Genomic DNA, 19,834 nt, shown 5'->3' with positions numbered 1-19,834 from the left:
TAGATGTCTTTATAAGAGCCCCCTTTCTCCCCTTTTATTGATATTCTTGTATTTTTTTTTTTTTTTTGGCAATACTGGGTTTTTTTTAACATCTTATTGTGTGCAGTGCCTTATTTATATTGTATTTATAATTTATTTTATGCCACTGGTTTACACTTTTTTTATTTTGTGGCTATTTAAATCTTATACTTTATTTAAGCTATTCATATTGTATTTCAAAAATTCATTTCATATTTTTATTGTATTTCTTTCTAATTTGTTCCAAGTGTTTTGATTTTGCAATCGCAAATAAAAGAATGTCGAAGACAAAGCTATTCAGTTTCTTGTGAGTATGTACACCAGCAGTCGAATTTACTCCGATGCAAGGGGGGCGCCACCTAAATTTTCGCCTAGGGCGCCAAATTAGTTTGGGCCGGGCCTGCCAACAGATGTTAGTTTTTGATTTTAACCAGAGTTATTGACTGAAGTTATTGATATATTACATTAGCTATTTACTTTATCTTTACTATAGATGTGGAGGTCTGGAAGTGTATAAGGAAACCAGGCAATCTAATATGTTAGCCTTAAATAATATGTATTTTATTATACTTTGTATAGTGGAAAATATTGTATGCATTAAGCACTACTACTGAAAAGTAATATGATGTGACTCCATGCCTAAGTAATGCTGGGGGGTTACCCAAGGTACCCCAACATTGCATGTAGGCCATTGTAAGACACCGCTAGGGGATTAATCTTGGGGGCTATTACAGGACAGTGGGTGACCTTGGAGAAGGAACACTGCCTTCAGCATTTGCCCTCCCTGGAAGTCACCCCAGAACCTTTGTGCACTATGTTGCTGTTCCATAGTCATGCCACCTTCTCCTATTGGTTCATGGTCCACGCTTATTGTATCTTCTCTCCCTTCACTTCTATTGTTTCATAGTCTACGCTTGTTGTATCTTTTCTCCCTTCACTTCTCCTATTGGTTCATGGTCTACGCTTATTGTATCTTCTCTCCCTTCACTTCTTCTATTGGTTTACGGTCTACGCTTATTGTATCTTCTTTCCCTTCACTTCTCCTATTGGTTTACGGTCCTCGTTTATTGTATCTTCTCTCCCTTCACTTCTATTTGTTTACGGTCTACGCTTATTGTATCTTTTTTTCTCTGATTTCATAGTCATGCCACTTTCTCCTATTGTTTTACAGTCACGCTTATTGAATCTTCTTCCTCTGACTCATAGTCATGCCACCCTCGCTTATTGTATCTTCTCCCCTTGACATGCCCCTACAGCGTGTCAGCATGTTTTTGCCTCCTTTTAACATATGCATCCCATTTTAGTTTTATATTTTCTTTTAGGAGTCATACAGCTTTGGCCTAGCTGACATCTACTGACAAATGCTTGTGAACTGTATGTGGATTTACTGCAATTTGTCATAGTTGCCCGTCATAGTAGTGTTGAGCCAACGGCCCCCCTTCGCGGGGTTTAATTCTTCTTTGTCTTGTTCCTGTGGCCCATCTCCTGGGCCGTGTCCAGACGGGGCCTAGTTCTTACATTAACCCTTTGTTTTAAGGCCTAACCTTGTAGCTTATGGCACATAGATATCTGTGTGCCTTCTTACAGTCTGCAGCACCGCTGTCTGGCTAACTGAGTTATCTGACCTTTTTTATTATTCAAACGTGGGCCTGGAAATAATGGTAATATTTCAGGCATATATGCTAAAAAATAAAATTAACTCTGTATTATTTAATCATGTTTAGAAATCATATAGGTGTGGAGTGGAAAATAATGGGAAATTTCAGAGGTGTTATGTTTAAAAATAATATACAATTAATGACTATGGAGTTTATGGGACTTTCCAGGCAGGGTAAATGTAACAGCTTAAAAATTAAATAATGGTGTATTAAAATGGAAAATGGGATGATCTTGAAGGAGGAGCCTGGGAGGAGTTGGAAATTGTGGTCTGGGATAGGAGGAGTGAGAAAAGGCATAAAGGATGGATGCAGGCTGAGGGGAGGGCAGAGTGATTGGGGAGTGTTTGTGAATGTATACACACTGCATATACACCTGTTGCTCCTTGCAATTTGTTTTTTTGCTGTTTATTATTAAATAAGTATGGGTTGGGATAAGATATTTGTGCAATTTATTCTGTAACTTAACAAATGTTTGTAATTTGAATGTCTTTGTGATTCGCGTGTGTGTAAACTTTGACTGTACACCTGTAGCATTGAAAATTGTCCTGGTGACACCACAGTTTTTTGCATCAGGTGAGATGAGCTTTAAAAGTTGGCTGGCGGGTCTGAATGGGGGACGCTGATATGTTTGGGCCTAAAGTGGATTTGCACTTTGTGAAAAAGAGTAGAATTGACGCACGTTTAACAACAGAAAACAGGATTATCATATTTTTAGTCTGCATTCCTTGGTATGCGCAGCGAGGTATGACATTTATTTATTTCATAAAATGTATAACCATGGAAACGTGTGAACGATTTTATTGATGTACAATGTAGATAAACTTCGCCGCTGTTGATATTTTCAGTTTGGTTGTGGTACAGGGTTGTGAAGTTGTCGTTTGTATGTTTGGATATAGTTTTCACGGTGCTGTACGGTGATTTGCCGATATGGAATTAAGTTGCCGTTTGAACGAACTGTTGCTGAGATGAACTTAAATAAAGAAACCCGACACATCAGTTGAGACTCAAAATAGCTAAGGAGTCTCTTCTAATAATTTTAGGGCATCAATAATGTACAGTAGTTTTTCTGCTGTTTTCTTTTCCATATACTTCAGTGATTTGTGGTACAGTGCTAGTTCTCTTACAAAGACCACCAGTAAGGGTTGTGTCTTTTATTGCATTTATTTTGCATTGCTTTTACTACATTTACATTTATGGATAAAAAATTACCTAAAATACATAAAGTATTCAACAGAAATTCAGTTTTCTATCCTCCATTATGACTCCAAATGTAATATCATTTCTGGTAAAATGGGAGAGAGAAAAGATTTTTGATTCTAGCTAATCATACGTGTCCTGCCAGAAAGTACACCAGAAAGACAGAAAAAAAAGGGATCCGTAGTTTCTATTTCTTCATCACAGAAAATACAGTTATTGTGATCAAAGCTAAGGGGGGGGGGGGGGGACCAGGTAGTGCATTTTTAGCCATCAAAATAAAAGAAGTTGGTATGATTTTAATAACCTTACCATACTGTTTACGGTTGCACTGGAAATTAAATTTCACAATAAAGACCTATTCCTAAAAAGAATGAATCTGCAATTCCAGATGGAAACATCATGCAGTGTCAAATTGTGTTTGTACAGTAATTTCCAATATAAGAGTATTTGTGAATGGAATGAGGATAATTTTACAGGTAATTTATGAACAAAAAAATCACAACATAAAAGAAAGTCAATACCACCAATCTTTTTGAAATTTTCCCTGGGAACACAATACCAAAGGCTGTTGTTATTTACCAGAAAGGATCTTAACCATTTGATCTTTAAGGTTCCATTTATACAGTCAAAGTCAATGGCCTGTCAACTGGCATCTTCATAGTTTTTTTTTTTTTTTTTACCATGGGTGCTTTCTTTAAATAATGAGGGTTTCTTTTCCAAATGTAATCAAGGTTTAACTTGTTGATGGTCTTTGCCGCTTTATTAGATATGGGAAGAGAATAAGCTGGATAAATGCACCTTGAAAAGCTTTCCCTCTTTGTTATATAAATACGACCAAAAAGAGAAAGATCTCTATTTGACCATCTGTCTAACCTTGATTTGCATTCATCCATTTTGTTCCAGATATTCAAAGTTTCACTTAATTTAGTATATTTTGTAATATGCACACCTAAGTATTTGACCGCAGTTTTAATGGTGATACCACAAGCTGCCACAAGGTGGCAGTCATGTATAGGTAATTGTTCACACTTTTTCCAAGTTCAATTGTGAACCAGTGCGTTGTGTGTTGCTTTGGAAAATAAATCTATAATCTGAATAGCCTTTGGAACCTGCACAACATTTTTCAGAAACAAAGTTGTGTCGTCTGCCAGCTGACTTACGACTATTTGGTTCTCAAAGAGACTCAATTGCTCAACATCTGAATTTTTGATAAGAATTGAGAGCATTTCTGCTGCAACTAAGAAGAGTGATGGTGAAATTGGGCAGCCTTGTTTTATACCTCTATTAATTGTGAAACGGGGGGAAGTGCCACCTGATAAAGATATTGGGCTATTAGTGTTATGATAAAAGCATGTGATTACATTCCTGAAATTCTCTCCTAAACCACAGAATTCCAATGCTTTGAAAATAAAAGGATGTTCTACCATGTCAAAAGCTTTATAAAAATCAAGAAAAAGAATGAAGCCATCATCATTTATATAATCACTATATTCAAGTAAGTGTAAGACTAGGCGCACATTGTTATGTATTGATCTACCTCTCATAAATCCTGATTGGGTGTCACTTCTTATTTGAGAAAGCCCTTCTTTGAGACGATTTGAAAATATGTGTGTTAGCAGTTTGTAATCATAATCATTGTTGAGTAGCGTTATTGGTCACCAGTTATCCAATACTTTGGGATCTTTACCTGGTTTTACTATTATACCTTGCCTCATAGTCCATGGGAGTGATACATTTTCTATATTTTCTTTTAGTGTTTCAAATAAAAGCACTTTGATATGTTCCCAAAAATATTTATAAAAATTAGCTGTAAGGCCATCTAGGCCAGGAAAGCGTTCAGGAGTCAAGCACTGTACTGCTTTCTCTAGATCCTCATATGAGATCTCTGCCTTACAGTCATCTCTGAAATCACTATTTATTTGAAGAGTAAAATCTTTCATTTTATCAAAGATTTCTGCTGCATCAGGTGAGACATTAGAAGAATATATATTATTACAAAAAGAAAATGTTTCATTGGCAATTCTCTTTGGGTCTGAGCATTCATTAACATTAATGATCAATGTTCCCATATTTTTTTCTACAAAAAATTTTTTATCTACAAAAATAAGAATAATTTCTCTCTCCTTCCTTGATCCATTTTGCTTTAGATCTAATATAAGTTGTTTTCCTTGTGTAAATATCATCCAATTTGGTTATTATTATGAGTAATTTCATTTTGTCAGAATCATCAATTGTGGGTTTATTGCAGCACAGACTTATCTCTCTAGTCAATTTGGCCTCTTCTAGCTGAGTGGATTGTTTCAGTTGTTTACTAAAAAATATGGAAAAGTTTTTTATTCTAAATTTCAAAAATTCCCATTTGGAGATATAAGAAGAAAGGCTGGCATCTTCAGAAACTTCAGTAATAATGTCTATAACCCCCTGACAGTAGACCTCAGAATGTAACACTTCCAATAACCCTTATTTTGCTTGTAAGCATTAGTAGGTTTCAAAGTTAAACTAATAAAGCAATGGTCGGATAATGGAGTGGTAGATATAGAGCAATCAGCAACAAATTCTTTTATACATTCAGAAATTAACCAAAAATCAATCCTAGACCTACTTGAACCATCTGGCTTAAACCAAGGAAATTATTTTAAATTAGGATGTATAATGCGCCATGAGTCAATCAGATTGTGACTACTACAAAAATTAACTAGATAAGGATTATATTGATTGTTATGAAATTTGGTGGGTGACCGGTCCAACCACTCATTATACACCATATTGAAGTCACCTCCTAACACAATATTACTAGTATCTAAGTTTCAGATCCTTAATAAGATTTCGGAAAGTAAACTCTTATTCTGGTTTATATTATTGTATCCATAAATGTTCCCTAAAATAATAAAAGAATGCTCAATTCACAAAACACTTAGGATCCAGTGTCCATCAATATTTTTTTTTTTGAAGTAATTATGTTCCCAGGGAATTTGTTCGATAGAATTGCAGTACCTGCAGAGCCATTGGTTCCATGACAAAATAAATTCTTATCACCCCATTGGCTGGTCCAGAACTTTTCATCAGATTCATTAGAATGAGTCTCTTGTAGCAAAACACAGTGCAGTTTCTTGCTTTTGCAAAAAAGATAAATTGCCTTTCGTTTAATATTGTCTCTAAGGCCCCTTGCATTAAGTGAAATGAAACAAAATTGAATTAACAGAGAACATTAAAGAACAGCTTACAATGTAAAAATAATAACTTGAGGTTTTTTGCAGGAAAAGGCTGTTTTAGGATATGAACATAAGGCAATGTCCCTTTGTAGGCAATGAACTGAAATGTCCTTCTTAGAAATGAAAAAAAAAGTTCCAAGTATTTGGTCAATAAAGTGGCTTGAGTTATGAACTTAGATGAATAGGTAATTAGGGAACCACAATTCTTTTACCATTAATGTAGCCAGCCGTCCCTCTGAAATACGCTCGCTGACCTGCTTCTCTGGCTTGCTTGATTTGTGGCCAAACTGCTGCTCTCGCCTCCCTGTCAGCCGGTAGGATGTGCTATGCAAAGCTTACATTCAGCATACTGCAGAGCCCTTGGTCAGACGCCAGAGCTCATCTCTGAAGTGCCTCATGAACTGCATAACGACATAGCGATGCCTGCCTTCCTCCTTTTTGCCCAGCCGATGTACCGAGTCAACAATACTGTCGATCTTGACTAGAATCTGTGACACCTTCTCTCTCGTGTTTTCATTTTCTTGCTCCTTGAGCCTGTGTAGTTTCAAATTCCAGCGGCGTTTATCACGCTCAAGCTCCAGGATTCTCTCAGTTTTGGCATTCTCTGTCCCGATTTTTGTAACTTCCTTTTCCAAAGTAAGCGCTTTGGACAGAATTTTATTGCTTTGGCTCCACGCCTTTGGCCACTTCTGCAAATATGACAGTGTTGTTCTTCATTTGCTCATTAAGTTCTTGTAGCATATGTAACGGAGTGCCTGCACCTTTAAGCAGAAGCAACAGCAACAGTGCGGTGTCGCATCAACTGACGTCACTGTATGCGACGCTAGTCATGCCAATTGTTTGCCGTGGGATTCCTTTAAAAGCCCGGCAGTGCTGCAGCCAGGTAGGCGATTTGAATTCTGCTCTATTTGGCATTTTGCGTCCTCTGCTCCAGTCGCTATCGCTGTCGAGCAGTATTTGGGTGCCCACGTCTCGACCGTGAAGGGCAAAACATTTGGAATATTGCCCCTATTGTGATTCGCAGTGTGCCGTATTTGGGGTACAACTTAATCGGTGTGTGCGTGTCCTTGTTTAAGTTACCGGCTGCTTTGCTGTGTCATTACCTCGCAACGGGGGTTCATCTCTTTTCGTCTTTGGCCGTGGTGGGTCGTTTACCGGAAGTGCACAAGATCAAGGCTGCATTCTGTTCACCGGCTGCTGTTTTGTCTTTAATGATTCTTTTCGTTTTATGACTCCTGTGCAGCGAATGCTCTACCACGGCGGCACCGTACAAGGGTGGCCGGAGCATCCGAGTGGTAACGTGTGATTGTGTTTGTTGGTCCGTGTGTGCGTGCAGGTGATTGTGTGAGTTATTGTTGAGAGTGCTGGGTGTGTGTAGACGTGCTCAGTGTTGGTGCAAGGTGCATGCTTGTGCGTGTGTGTGTGTGTGGACAGTGGGTATGGGGTTCCCTGTTGGGTAGCATGAGGAATGGTCTACTGTTGTGTTGGATTGTAAAACATATTTTTCCTTGTTACCTGTTCTGGTTGTTGTTTTCTTTTGTTTGTTATTTTCGGTTTGGGTGTCTTGCATCTGTTGCTAGGCCCCATCTGTGACTAGTCTGCCCTCCTGGGCCCGTGTGTTTCACCTTCAGTTTTCACACGTTCCAGGCCTGGTTAAGGCGCCTTGCTGTGCCCATTGGGGATGCGTTATTTGTTGTGATCTGGATGTGTGTTATCACCTGTGTCCATAATTGCGAATTGGTTAGCCCTGTGGGCTCAGACCTAACTGGTGGGGCCCTTCTATGTTGTCTCATTATTGTGTCTCTCTTTTCTTTTCTGGCAGGACTGGGGACATCCAGCAGGGAGGCTTGACACCTGGTGGTGGGTATTTGTGTCTCTGTTCCACCGTCATTTGCAGTGTAGTGTCACCGGGGTGTGCAGTGCAGTGTGTGTGTAGCCATGTGTGGTCCTTCTGACCCTCCTTCCAGACAAGGTCTCCCTCTGGTAAGCTCCGCTCCTGCTCATTTTAGTTTATTTTGTGTCCATGTTGGTGTCTGTGTCGCCTTTAGTATCTGTTATCAGTACAATATTCCTCTGTCCAACTGGGTGTTTAGCCCCACTAATTAAAGTGTAACCTATAATATAAATAAAATAAAGTGTATGTACAATTTTAATAGAACCCTGTCTCTGCTTCATCCTTGCACAAACCTGTGTGCCTTGGTGTGTATTATACGAGAAGCTGGTTGTATTTGGTAACCGGTGGTTAGTTCCAACCCAGGCTAATTTCCTACATAGTGATCAGACCTCCAGTAGGTGGCGTAGTCGACACAAAGCTCTAATCATTACCCCAGCTCCTCTACACATAGCAGAGAGGTTGTTCACAGTGGCAAGTATGGTGGCATTAGATACTTCCGCTTCATCTTTTGATTTCTTGAGTGTGACCGGAATTTTGTTTGGGGTTTTAGGCAGGGGGCGCCGTGCCTTTGAGGATGAGGTCTCCATGTCCTCGTCGCTAGCATTACCACAGTAATTGTGCAAGAACATTGCTGTAGCTGCAGTAATGTTCGTCTGGTTAGGTTTCGGCATTACAAACGGTGGCGAGAAAAACGTTAAATAAAAAGTCGGAATTCAGTCTTTGCACAACAATATCTATAAGACAAGTTTTGCGTTAAAAAGAAGGACTAGTTTCTAAACTTTGGGGGACAAACATGCAGAGCTCTCAAAGTAACGTGCACTGAGCTCGCCATGTTGCTGGCCGATTCACCTAGACTTCAGATAGTTCCAGGAAGTTCTTGGCGGGCAATTTGAATGCGTAAATACAGAGACAGACCTGCAATTTTGAGTACTAAATGAGGATTAATGTGAACAGCTAATGTTACCTGCCGTGTTGACATATTTTAGGCTAACGTTACCTTGGGTAGAGCGCGTGCTGCTGTTTATTGCTTTGAATTCTTTCTCTTTTTTTATTATGATGTTCTTAAACTTGTAGGCCTATGGTAGTCAAGAGCAATCATATCCTAATGTGTTCTGATATATTTAGAGGGAGGGGAAGGGAAGGAATGTTTCAAAATTCAGATCAGATTAACTTTCTCACATTTCTTTCATTCATGGTGGTTTCAGTAATCCCATGGTAACTAAGGGCCTAAATAGTAATCTTTGATTTAATGACTAACGTAATCTATGACTTTCAGATAGGACAGAAGGAGACCGACAGGTGACTGTCAATGATTGTCATGAGTTCATCACAAATCTCTAAGAAACTGTGCCCTTTCCTCCGTGTTGTCCTTGCATATGGTCTCCACCATGGTTTGCTATGCTGCATGGGGATGCTACAATCGCTCGGAGAAAGGATTCCCCACTAACACAGAGAGGAGAAAAAAAATGGTTGGCATTCATTTTTTTTTTTCAGCAATTTTACTAAATGGCTTTAAGAGAACGGAATTTACAATTAATAGGCTGTTCGCGGTTAATGTTATGTGTTGCTAACTTTATCCAATATCCTACCTAGCCTAATCTGTTGTCGGTTAACGCTCCCTAAATCTACTAATTTAGTGGGAGATAATCCACTAACATGCTTTTATGCACATGTTAATTTGATTCAGATGTGCTGATAATATATAATCTGTTTCTTTAAACGTCTTACCCTTTAAAAGTGGATCACAAACGGTCTATTCTTCTGCAACTCTGCGCTGCCAGTATTTGCTGCTAACTTCTGGGAACTATTGATCGCTCCACAATCCGCCATTGCTGTAAAAAATGGTCCATTGAAGAGAACGGAGATGGCGCGACTCTCTCGCTACATGGCTCTGGTACGAGGAGGGAATTTATTTTCCTATAAGAGTGTGATCTTGCTTCAAACACTACCGTTTCACCATGGACCGCAAAATAGCATTCGCAATCGCCGCTATGGGAAGTAAAATGCTAATATAGGAACTAAAGTGTAAGAAAACGTTTCACGGCGAAAGAAGGAACACATCTGCCCTGATTGGCCGTCACTCGACTCTGTCGCTGCTCATTTGCATAAAGTTAAACTTAGCTTAACTTTTATTTAGTCGCCAAGTCGCGGCGATCACGTCGCCAGGCGACCCGACACGCCATGTCGCTCAGTTTCGCCCAGCGACATTTGGAAATGAATGACTTCCGGCCGCTTTGTTGCTTGTAGTCGCTGCCGGTGTGAGCGCAGGGTGAGCGGGGGGCGCAACTGTCAAACTGGATGGTGTTAAAGGACTAAAAATAATTCCCTTGAATATCAGAAGCCTTATACCAAAAATTGATTTATTTCGAGCATGGGTTGAACATTACAAACCTAATGTTATTACTTTATCAGAAACTTGGCTCACTAACAGAATATCTAACAATGAAATTAAACTTACAAATTATGTCACAGAGGCACTAGGGGTGGTGGCGTAGCCACATATGTGTCCTCTAATCTGGTTTCTGAGTTAATTATCCCTGATGTTGAGCCTTTAAATTTTGAGTGTATTTTTGTAAAGGTAACTGCATGAGACTAAGTACATAACTATTGGAAACATTTATAGACCTCCCTCTGCACCTGCTGAATCCTTTAACTGTATGATTTCTACTATAAATTCTATTACTTGTAGAAATGAAATTATTATATTAGGTGACTTCAATAAGAATTGGATTGACAAATCTTCTACTAAAGAAACAAACATTATTGGAAGTTTGAACCTAACTCAGTTAATTAGTGAGCCCACTCATGTTACACCTACAAGCCAATCTCTGCTTGACTGGATACTGGTCTCACACCCAAATAGACATAACCCCTGTTTTTATAAATCTCAGTGATCATGCAATTGTGTACTGCATCTGGAAAATTAAACTACCCAAATTGCCACCCAGAATCAGAATCAGAATCAGGCACTATAAGAAAATGAATATAGATCGATTTATTAATGACCTAATTTCAATTAATTGGGACAGGTATCAACTAATACCAAAATGTTCATGATGCTTGGGACTTTTTATATTCTGAACTCACTGAAGTTATAGATAAACATGGTCCCTTGCAAACTACCAAAGTTAAGGGAAGGCATCTTCTCTGGATAACCTCTGATCTATTTTTTTAGTATTTTTAGGCAGAGAGATAATGCCTGGGCCACATTTCAAAAGTCCAAGGATCCTGCTGATTGGGAAAAGTACAGACAGTTGAGGAATATGAGCAAAACTATGACTAGAAATGCCAAATCCAATTATTTTAAAGAATTTCTTGCTCATGACTTTAAAAATCCTAAACAATTTTGAAATAAAATCAAAACAATAATTAATGCATCTGATAAAACTTCACTTAATCAGTTAAGAGTTAATAATGTTATACTGCATGATCCACTCTTAGTCGCTCGAGCATTTAATCAGCATTTCTCCTCGGTTTGCTCTGCCATAATGCCTGATCCTTCTATTGGTGGTGATTTTAACGATTTACTGTCTAGTCACAGTTCCTTCTCTTTCAGGAGAATAACACTTAGAGGTAGAGGTACCGGATGCCATTAATGATCTAAAAGTAAATAGTAATGCTGGGTTAGATGGCATTGAAACCAAATTTCTCAAATTATCATCCCACATTCTCATGTACCCTCTTTGTGATCTTTTCAACATGTCTTTATCTACTTGTGAAATACCTGCCATATGGAAATGTTCACGTATCACTCGTATCACACACAAGGGGGTGATGTACCTGAACCCAATAACTACAGACCAATTTCAATCATCTGTTCTACTGCAAAAGTATTTGAAAATTAATTTATGATCAATTGTCATATTATCTTAATAAGTACAATACCCTATCACCTTTTCAATCTGGCTTTCGATCTAATTATTCCATAACTACTGCCTAACCAACTAACTTTATTAACTATTTTTTGCGCATCAAACAATAGTAAATTAACAGGTGCATTTTTCATTGACTTGACCAAAGCTTTTGAGCTGGCTGATCACTACCTTCTTTTAGATAAACTTCACTCAGTTGGACTGTCACGTAATGCCTTATTTTGGTTCAACTCCTATCTTCATAACAGAAAACAATGTGTTGTTATACAAGGAAACAAATCTGATACATTAGTACAGCAACGAGGTGTGCCTCAAGACTCAAATCTTGGTCCACTTTTTTTCCATTTTTATTAATTAATAGACCTCCCCTCGATTTTGTACTAATTGTTTTCAACTTTATGCAGACGATACGGTAATACGCACGTCTAAACCTAACTTAATACAGATTGAATCAGCTCTGCAGTCTGATTTTAATACCCTACAACACTGGTTTGCAGCTAATAAATTACTACTCAATAAAACTAAATTTCACACTATGATTTTTGGAACTCACCTAAACATTTAATACAAAACTAAAGCTTATTCATGTATTATTGCCTGTCTTGATGGTACGCCACTGCAAAGAGTTGAACACATCAAATACCTGGGCCTATGGCTTGACTCTGAACTCTCATTTAAATGCCGTATTAGTTATACTGTGAAGAAAATTATTCTAGCTATCGGTGTTCTTTTTTCGCTCCCGAAACTGCTTTTCACTTACTGTTAAAAAGAAGCTTGCGTTACAACTTATTTTACAAATATTGGATTATGCTGATGTTGTATATCAGACTGCATCGAAAATTAATCTTCTTCCACTAAATATAGTTTATAATAGACTATGCAGATTTGTTCTTGGCTGTCCTTTCGCAACTCATCATTGTACAATGTATGAAACTCTTAATTTGCCCTCTCCCATCATAAGACAGCAACATTGGCTCTAGTTTATTTTCAAATGTATACATTTCAGTTACCGTCAACATTTTAAAAAAGTTTATGGTACCTTTTTCCTCTGATTATCAACTGAGACACTCTATACAGCCCTTTTTTTCTGTACCTGCAGTCTCTAAGTCAATAGCTAAGAAAGCCTTTATGTTTAAAGCTCCCTCTGATTGGAATAATCTACCCGTAAATATTCGGTCTATATCATCTTTCAACTTGTTCAAAAATGCCCTGTCTTCTTATTATAGGATCAGTTGTATATGTCCATAATAACACCTCTATAATCTATAATTAAGTTATAATTATGATTTGTTTTATAACTTTATAACTTAACGCTATCACTAACATTAATACCTTTCTATAATCTATGAATGAATGATCCATTTTTAATGCTCTGTCTGGAATATGATCTCCTGACTTTGTATGTCTTTGATATTTTGATATTTGTTGATATTTGTATGTATTTGATATTTACTGTTTTTTGTCACATTTGGCCTAATTATCTTGTTTTTTGTTTTGTTGAATGTTTTGTCTAATTGTGTCTATATTGTATTATTGTCGTTGAGGACCCCCTCGAAAACGAGATGGTACATCTCAAGGGGTTATTCCTAATAAAAAATTTCCAACAATGTAGGCCCACAACTTGATACAAGTATAGGTTTAGGCTATTATCCACATAAGAGCCATATGACCTGTATAGCTTTTCCTTAACTATTGTACTAGAATAGAACTACAGTTTTCTCATGTATTCTCATGTATTTCAGCATGTATGCGAGAACCATTTGACAAAACAGTTGAGGTTTACATATCAGACCTCACCAAGCAAGGGTTTGCAAATGCAGTGATATGAGGTACCATGTTGCCCATTTTGTGAGAAAGGAGGTGTTCAGGGAGCAAGGTTCACCATCTCTAGCCAGAAGATGCTTTTTCCCAACTGATAAACGTGAAATATCAAAGGCAAGGGAACAAAGTCAGGCCTCAAACATTGATCATGTCAACCTGTAGGTCAAAAATATTGTAAATATTTTTGGAAATGTACATGTCTGTTACTCTACAGATGCTTAAAGTTGTCTGTGAGCAATCTCAATGGCTAAAGATTGACCTTACTTTGCCTTTGTATATGACAAGTGCAAATCCAGCCCTTTCTGTTTTTTTTTCTTTTCTTTTTTTCCTCAACAGATACTGTTTCAGACATGGACTCGTGAGGCACCACAGAACAAGTTCCAGCTGAGGGTACAGACAGAATTAGAGACATTCCTGTTGTGCTGCCAGACAGATAGGCAACAGAAAATGCCTCTGATGTATGGCCAAGATATCTATTTGCTGGATGCAACATACTGGAGCACATGCTATTCACTCCTTCTGTTCTCTCTCTCTGTGCACCAGTGTGTATGACGTGGTTGTTGGTGTCATGCTGATTAAGGAAGACAGTACTGTTGCTGTGGTGGAAGTACTGAAGAAATTCCAGGAGAGAAATCCCCACTGGCAACCTGCACTTAGTGGACTTATTCAGCCAGGTTGAGATCCAGGCTGTCGAAGCTGTCTTTGAAGATGTGGCTCATTCTACATTCAGTGCTTGCTAGAACAGCGATGATGCCAATTTTACCTTCAACCTTTTTGAATCCTTTTTACTTCAAGAAAACACATGAAGGCATCAGAATGCTGCAAAATGAAATAAGTTGTTAAAAGCCATTGTACTTGTTGTTTGAGAATTCACGCATTTGCTTTCTATTAACTCTTCTAATGTCTCATAGCACATAATTGAGAAAGAAAATTTCATATCTGTTGTTGGATACAAAATTGATTTTTGGCATTTGCCTTGTACCTCAGCTGTGCATTGTGTACCCCTAGTCAAAATATTCTTTGAGGAGTTTAATATATTTTTGAATCATCGTTCAGGATTGTCAGAAGAAGAAATCCTGTAGGATTTTTGAAAATCCTTAAGGATTCCAAAATATAGAATTTGTATAAGATGATATCAAATTCCTGAAGAATGTATTGACTAAGGAGTATTTGTTTATCATGCTCATATTTTAATGTTCTATGGAGCACTGCAGTCTTGACTGTTCAGGGTAAATATGCTAACTGATTTAATAATGAAACCAATACATGCTTAATAATTCTTACATTCTCTGAAGGTTTAAAAACTGTTCTGTGTGACTTCCATCATGAATAGGCCTGGGGAGAGTAACTCTTCAGAAGTTGGCTCTGTTAGGTTCTACTTTGTGGAGCAGACAGTGTGATGGATGACAGTTGTTGATTGGGTTTAGACAGAGGAAGTGGACTGCAGGCATTGATGTGTTAATGATGCTTTGTTCTAATACAGTTCCCGTAAACAATTTGGCGTTATCTGTCCCAATATGGTGGTGACACATTGCCAGTTCCCGCAGACGATCTGGTGTCACCTGCCTTGGTATGGTAGTGACATTTTGCCCTGTGGTGACACTTTGCCCTGGGACAGTTCCTGTGTATAATTAGATGAATACAATATAGATCCTAACAGCTCTGATAATTGGTTGTCAGATGCAATCATAAGGATTGCTTTTAAGATTTTACTGTGTTCCTAATTTGATTACACTTGTGAAAAACAACCCCAAAATTGTGCCCTGCAGTTACTTGTTCAGTTGTTTCAGATGCATTGACCAATAGAGATTTAAATGCATCTGCAGTAGGTTTCCCTGAGAGGGACATTATTTTGACCCTACCTCAATAATAATGAATTAACCCTGATACAATCTTAAATTGTGTGGGTTGAGGTTTTGGTTTTGATTAAATTTTAAATTGCATAAAATTGGGGTGAGGGTCAGGGTTAAACTGTCTTAGTAGAAATGCACAATTGTTATTAGTATGTTTTGTTGTGTTTTTTTTTTACAATTTTAAAATTCAGAAAAAGAAATCATCATGTGGTGATGTTAATTTGATGCTCTTGTGGACAATGGACTGCATTGTGATACACTGCCCATCAGCGGTTTACACACCGTTTGCATTTTCATACATTTTGTCATGTTAAGTCTAAAATGTAATTTGATTGGGTTTTTTTGTCAATGAGCACAGTCACCATGAACTACATTTAACCCCACTTTACCTCCCATAACAGGTGACTGTGAACCATAGACCACCTCATGTGTGACAATATGGACATTATATGCAATGTAAGCTACCTTATGTGCATTGTAATGTGCAATAATATAGACATCATGTGCACTGCATTTTAATGCAATGCAATTTAATGTAATAATATGGGCATGTGTAATATCTCGGATGTGTGCAAGAGAGAGCTCCACATCATCCCAGCCAGCCCATCCATTCAGCATAACATCACCATTCAGCTTGTCTCAACAACACTAACTCTGTCTAGGTCTGCAAGGAACCTGGGGGTAGTGTTTGATGACCAGTTCAACTTTAAGGACCACATTGCAATGACAGCCAGATCATGCTAGATCTGTGCTCTACAACATCAGGAAAATCAGGCAGTACCTAACTAGAGTATGCTGCACAACTCCTTGTCCAGGGTTGTGTCATCTCAAGACTGGACTACTGCAATGCTCTCTTGGCTGCACCCTCCATTAAGCCTCTGCAGTTGATACAAAATGCAGCTGTCGATCTGGTTTTCAACCAACCTAAGAGGGCCATGTTACACTTCTCTTTTTCTCACTCCACTGGCTTCTGTAGCTGCCCACATCAAGTTAAAGGCCTATGTCGCTTGCATTCAGAACAACCAACAAAACTGCACCTACCTATCTGAACGCTCTGCTACAAGCATATGTTCCCTCCCAACCGCTGCGCTCTGCTACCTAATGGCGTCTGGTAGTCCTGACACATTGCGGCACAAAATCACTATCCAGAACTTTCTCTGCTGTTGTCCCCCGATGGTGGAATGACCTTCCACACGTTATCTGTTCTGCCATGGTGCTCACTAATTTTAAGAAACATCTGAAGATGCAGCTCTTCCATTTTCACCTGATCACCTGAATCACCACCAAATAAAGCAGTTTCTTATGTCCTAAATTCTGGTATCCTTAAAAAAAAAATTTAATAGTTCAGTGCACTTGTGTCTCTCCCAGCTAGCTTGTACTTTGTCTGTCCAACTATTGAATCTTGGTCATTCAGCACTCCTATTATTGTGACTCCTTGTGTCGCTTTTGCTTGTATTGTACTCTGCCTCACTTGTGAGTCGCTTTGGATAAAAGTGTCTGCCAAATGAATGAGAGCAAATGTATGCAACAGAGATTTTTGGGTAATAGTTGTGGAGTAATGTATTATATTCCCACATACTCTGGCTGGTTCCTGTCTTTTTTATGAACACTACATGGACATTCCCCTTTTTATACACTCCTCATATTTTATACATTTACATGCTATGCATTTTGTACATATTCTTGTTGATTTTAAGTCTAGATGTTAATTCAATTTCAGATGTGTAATCTAAATTCTCATTACTCATGTTGCATGTTGTCCTGGCACTGACCTGAGGTAGCAACTGTAATTTCATTGTCCTAGACAATGACAATAAAGCTCTCTTATCTTTTCCTATCTTATCTCATGGTATGTACAGCATTGTACTTTGGCAGGCCTTTTCCGGCTACAGCTAAGCTAGTTTTACAAACACTGTAGATGGTAATGCATACAGATGACAGTCAGTTGCTAATTTTTACAGATTAAGACAGATACACAAATCCGTACCACAATCCTTTCTTGCCGGCATGATGTCATTGTAGATTGTCTGACATGCTTGTGTAGTACCAGTGTTTTAAGTCCTGGCATGGCTTCAGCCCGTGACATCTATTTTTCTAAAAGAATGGTTCACATTCTGTGGCGAAGCTGTGACATCAAACCAGTATGCCACCATCTTAACGCAGGTTTCTTATTAGACTCATAAGTAAACATACTGTGTGATGTGCACCCCCCAAAAATTTAGGTGGGTGGTTCTACTGTATTTGTCAGGGCACAGGCAAGGACTCAGGCGTGGACCACGAGAACTCCAGAATCCAGGCGTTTATTAACAGAATCGCAGAACATGCAGGCAGTCCAAAACAGGCAGGGTCAAAATACCAGGAAGGCAGTCCAAACACAGTCAGGACTCAAAGCCGGGGACAGGCAGGGTCAAACCAGGTAGTCAGGAAGATCAGGTGAACAAGGCAGGACAGCAGGCAGGAGCAAGGTCGAAGAGCAGGCAGGGTTGATTCGGGGAACAGCGATCAGGCAGAAAACACACTGCGACAAACTGGCAACAAGACAGAGACAAGCAGGGTAGATATAGGGCTGGGCTGACGAGGAGATGGGAAGCAGGTGTGTAAGCAGGCAGGAGGGGATGATCGGGTGGGCGGAGACAGGGCGGAGAGTAGGGCAGTGCTAGAACACAAGGAAAACAAAAGCACATGGACAGGGAAAAACAAAACACAATAGCTAGGGGGCGGAAGCACTGACAGTATTAGGCTATACCATCTCCCTGTCCTGTTTTGTACAGTATGTAAGATTAGCCTACATGGCAACAATGTACAACTGACTTTGTTTTTTACACCAGTTGTTATTTATAGGAGTTTTGCCCTCATCTCTGCTGTTTGAAGTAGGAAACTGTTGTTGGGAAACCTGCGGAGGTGAATGATGGCAGCCTGGTGCTTGTAGGGGCCTCCTATACTCTCTGCTGGACAGCTGGATATCTTCAAGTCCGAGTCCATGTCCACACTGTAGACCACACTGGGTGAGCTGGTGCTTTCCAGAGTAAAATGTGTGTCACCAATCTGCAACAATGTGAACACAAAGGGAAAAATAAATAAAAGCGAAGAAGGCAGAAATGGTGCAAAATCTCTCAATGAGTGAGGTATTACTTGTGTGAAATTGTGTAATGGTGTTCATGAAAGTGTTCATTTCTAACCTGCCGTGTGTCATCTGGCCTCACACTACTGTCTTTCACCAGGAATCTAGACATTTGAAATCTCTTCCACTGACCTACAGTAACATCAGTGCTCTTTGCATCATAATATGCTGTCAGTCAGGTAGCAAGGAAGTAGAGCAACTGTGGCATCTTGTAGTCTTTAATTTGGTGGAAAATCTTGTCCTTCCATATCCTTATTACAGATTCATTGCAGAGAATTCCTGAAAGGCAGGGCCCAATGCTCCCCCCGACTGTAGTCTCTAAGTACATTCTGAAGTTCTGGACCCTCATTTATCAATGTTGTGTTGAATGTGTTGAAAAAGTTCTAAATTGTCTTATGAATGAAACCAGAAAATTGGGATTTATCAAACACACATTTTGTACACACACCAGAAAGTATTCAATGTTTGTTGTTCTTTAACCTCAATGCATGTGTATGGTCCTGTTATTTGCATATAGAAACACCCCCAATTAACCATATATGGCAAATAAACACCCCTTCAAAGGTCACATGGAAACATGCTATAACACCAAAATGTGAGAATAGCTCAAACAATTTTAAGGGAAAATTTTCAGTAACAGAAATACAAGGTGTAAGTTACTGAGGTTACTGAAGTTCTGATCTCTCTGTGGAGTACCTAATGTTGACAATCTTTATAGGTAGCAGGGCCCTCATTTAACATAGGCAGTGAGTTAAATTCAGTCAGCTTCAGGTAATTTGAACAGTTAAGTACTTCCACACATTAAGAAACAATTCTAGTTTGCAAATTTTAGATGCATGATCAAATGGATGTCTTTCACAAGTACCAGAATAGTCTGTCTGACATGACTAAGATATTCTCCCTGCTCCACAACCACATAGCCTACAGGAAATGGAATCCACAGAGGAGGAATATGGCTCACTCTGCTGTACTGTCATCAATAGAAAGACATGAGAACCTTTTTTGCCTTGACCTTAAAATGCCTCCTCATTCAGCAAGAACTTGAGAAGCTCCTGGAAAAATCACTCTCCTGCTCTTACTGGGTGATGATGATACCCAAAGGAGGAACACATGCATAGCTGTGTGTCAGCATCAAGAAAACACAGCAGTAATGGTGAGCCACATTTGTGTTGAAGAAGCATATTTCCT

General features: G+C 38.8%; 1 long non-coding RNA gene across 1 annotated transcript; it reads left to right on the top strand.

Moving 5' to 3' along the window:
- The first annotated feature begins 6,416 nt into the window (after positions 1-6,416).
- LOC118775998 lies at positions 6,417-14,671 on the top strand. The gene is made up of 3 exons (XR_005004906.1): positions 6,417-7,380; positions 7,908-7,945; positions 14,009-14,671. It is a non-coding gene; the product is annotated as an uncharacterized LOC118775998 (long non-coding RNA).
- The last annotated feature ends 5,163 nt before the right edge of the window (positions 14,672-19,834 follow it).

Source organism: Megalops cyprinoides, chromosome 4, assembly GCF_013368585.1.
Source record: "Megalops cyprinoides isolate fMegCyp1 chromosome 4, fMegCyp1.pri, whole genome shotgun sequence".
Lineage (NCBI taxonomy): Eukaryota > Metazoa > Chordata > Actinopteri > Elopiformes > Megalopidae > Megalops > Megalops cyprinoides.
This window is presented reverse-complemented; position numbering and strand designations above follow the sequence as displayed.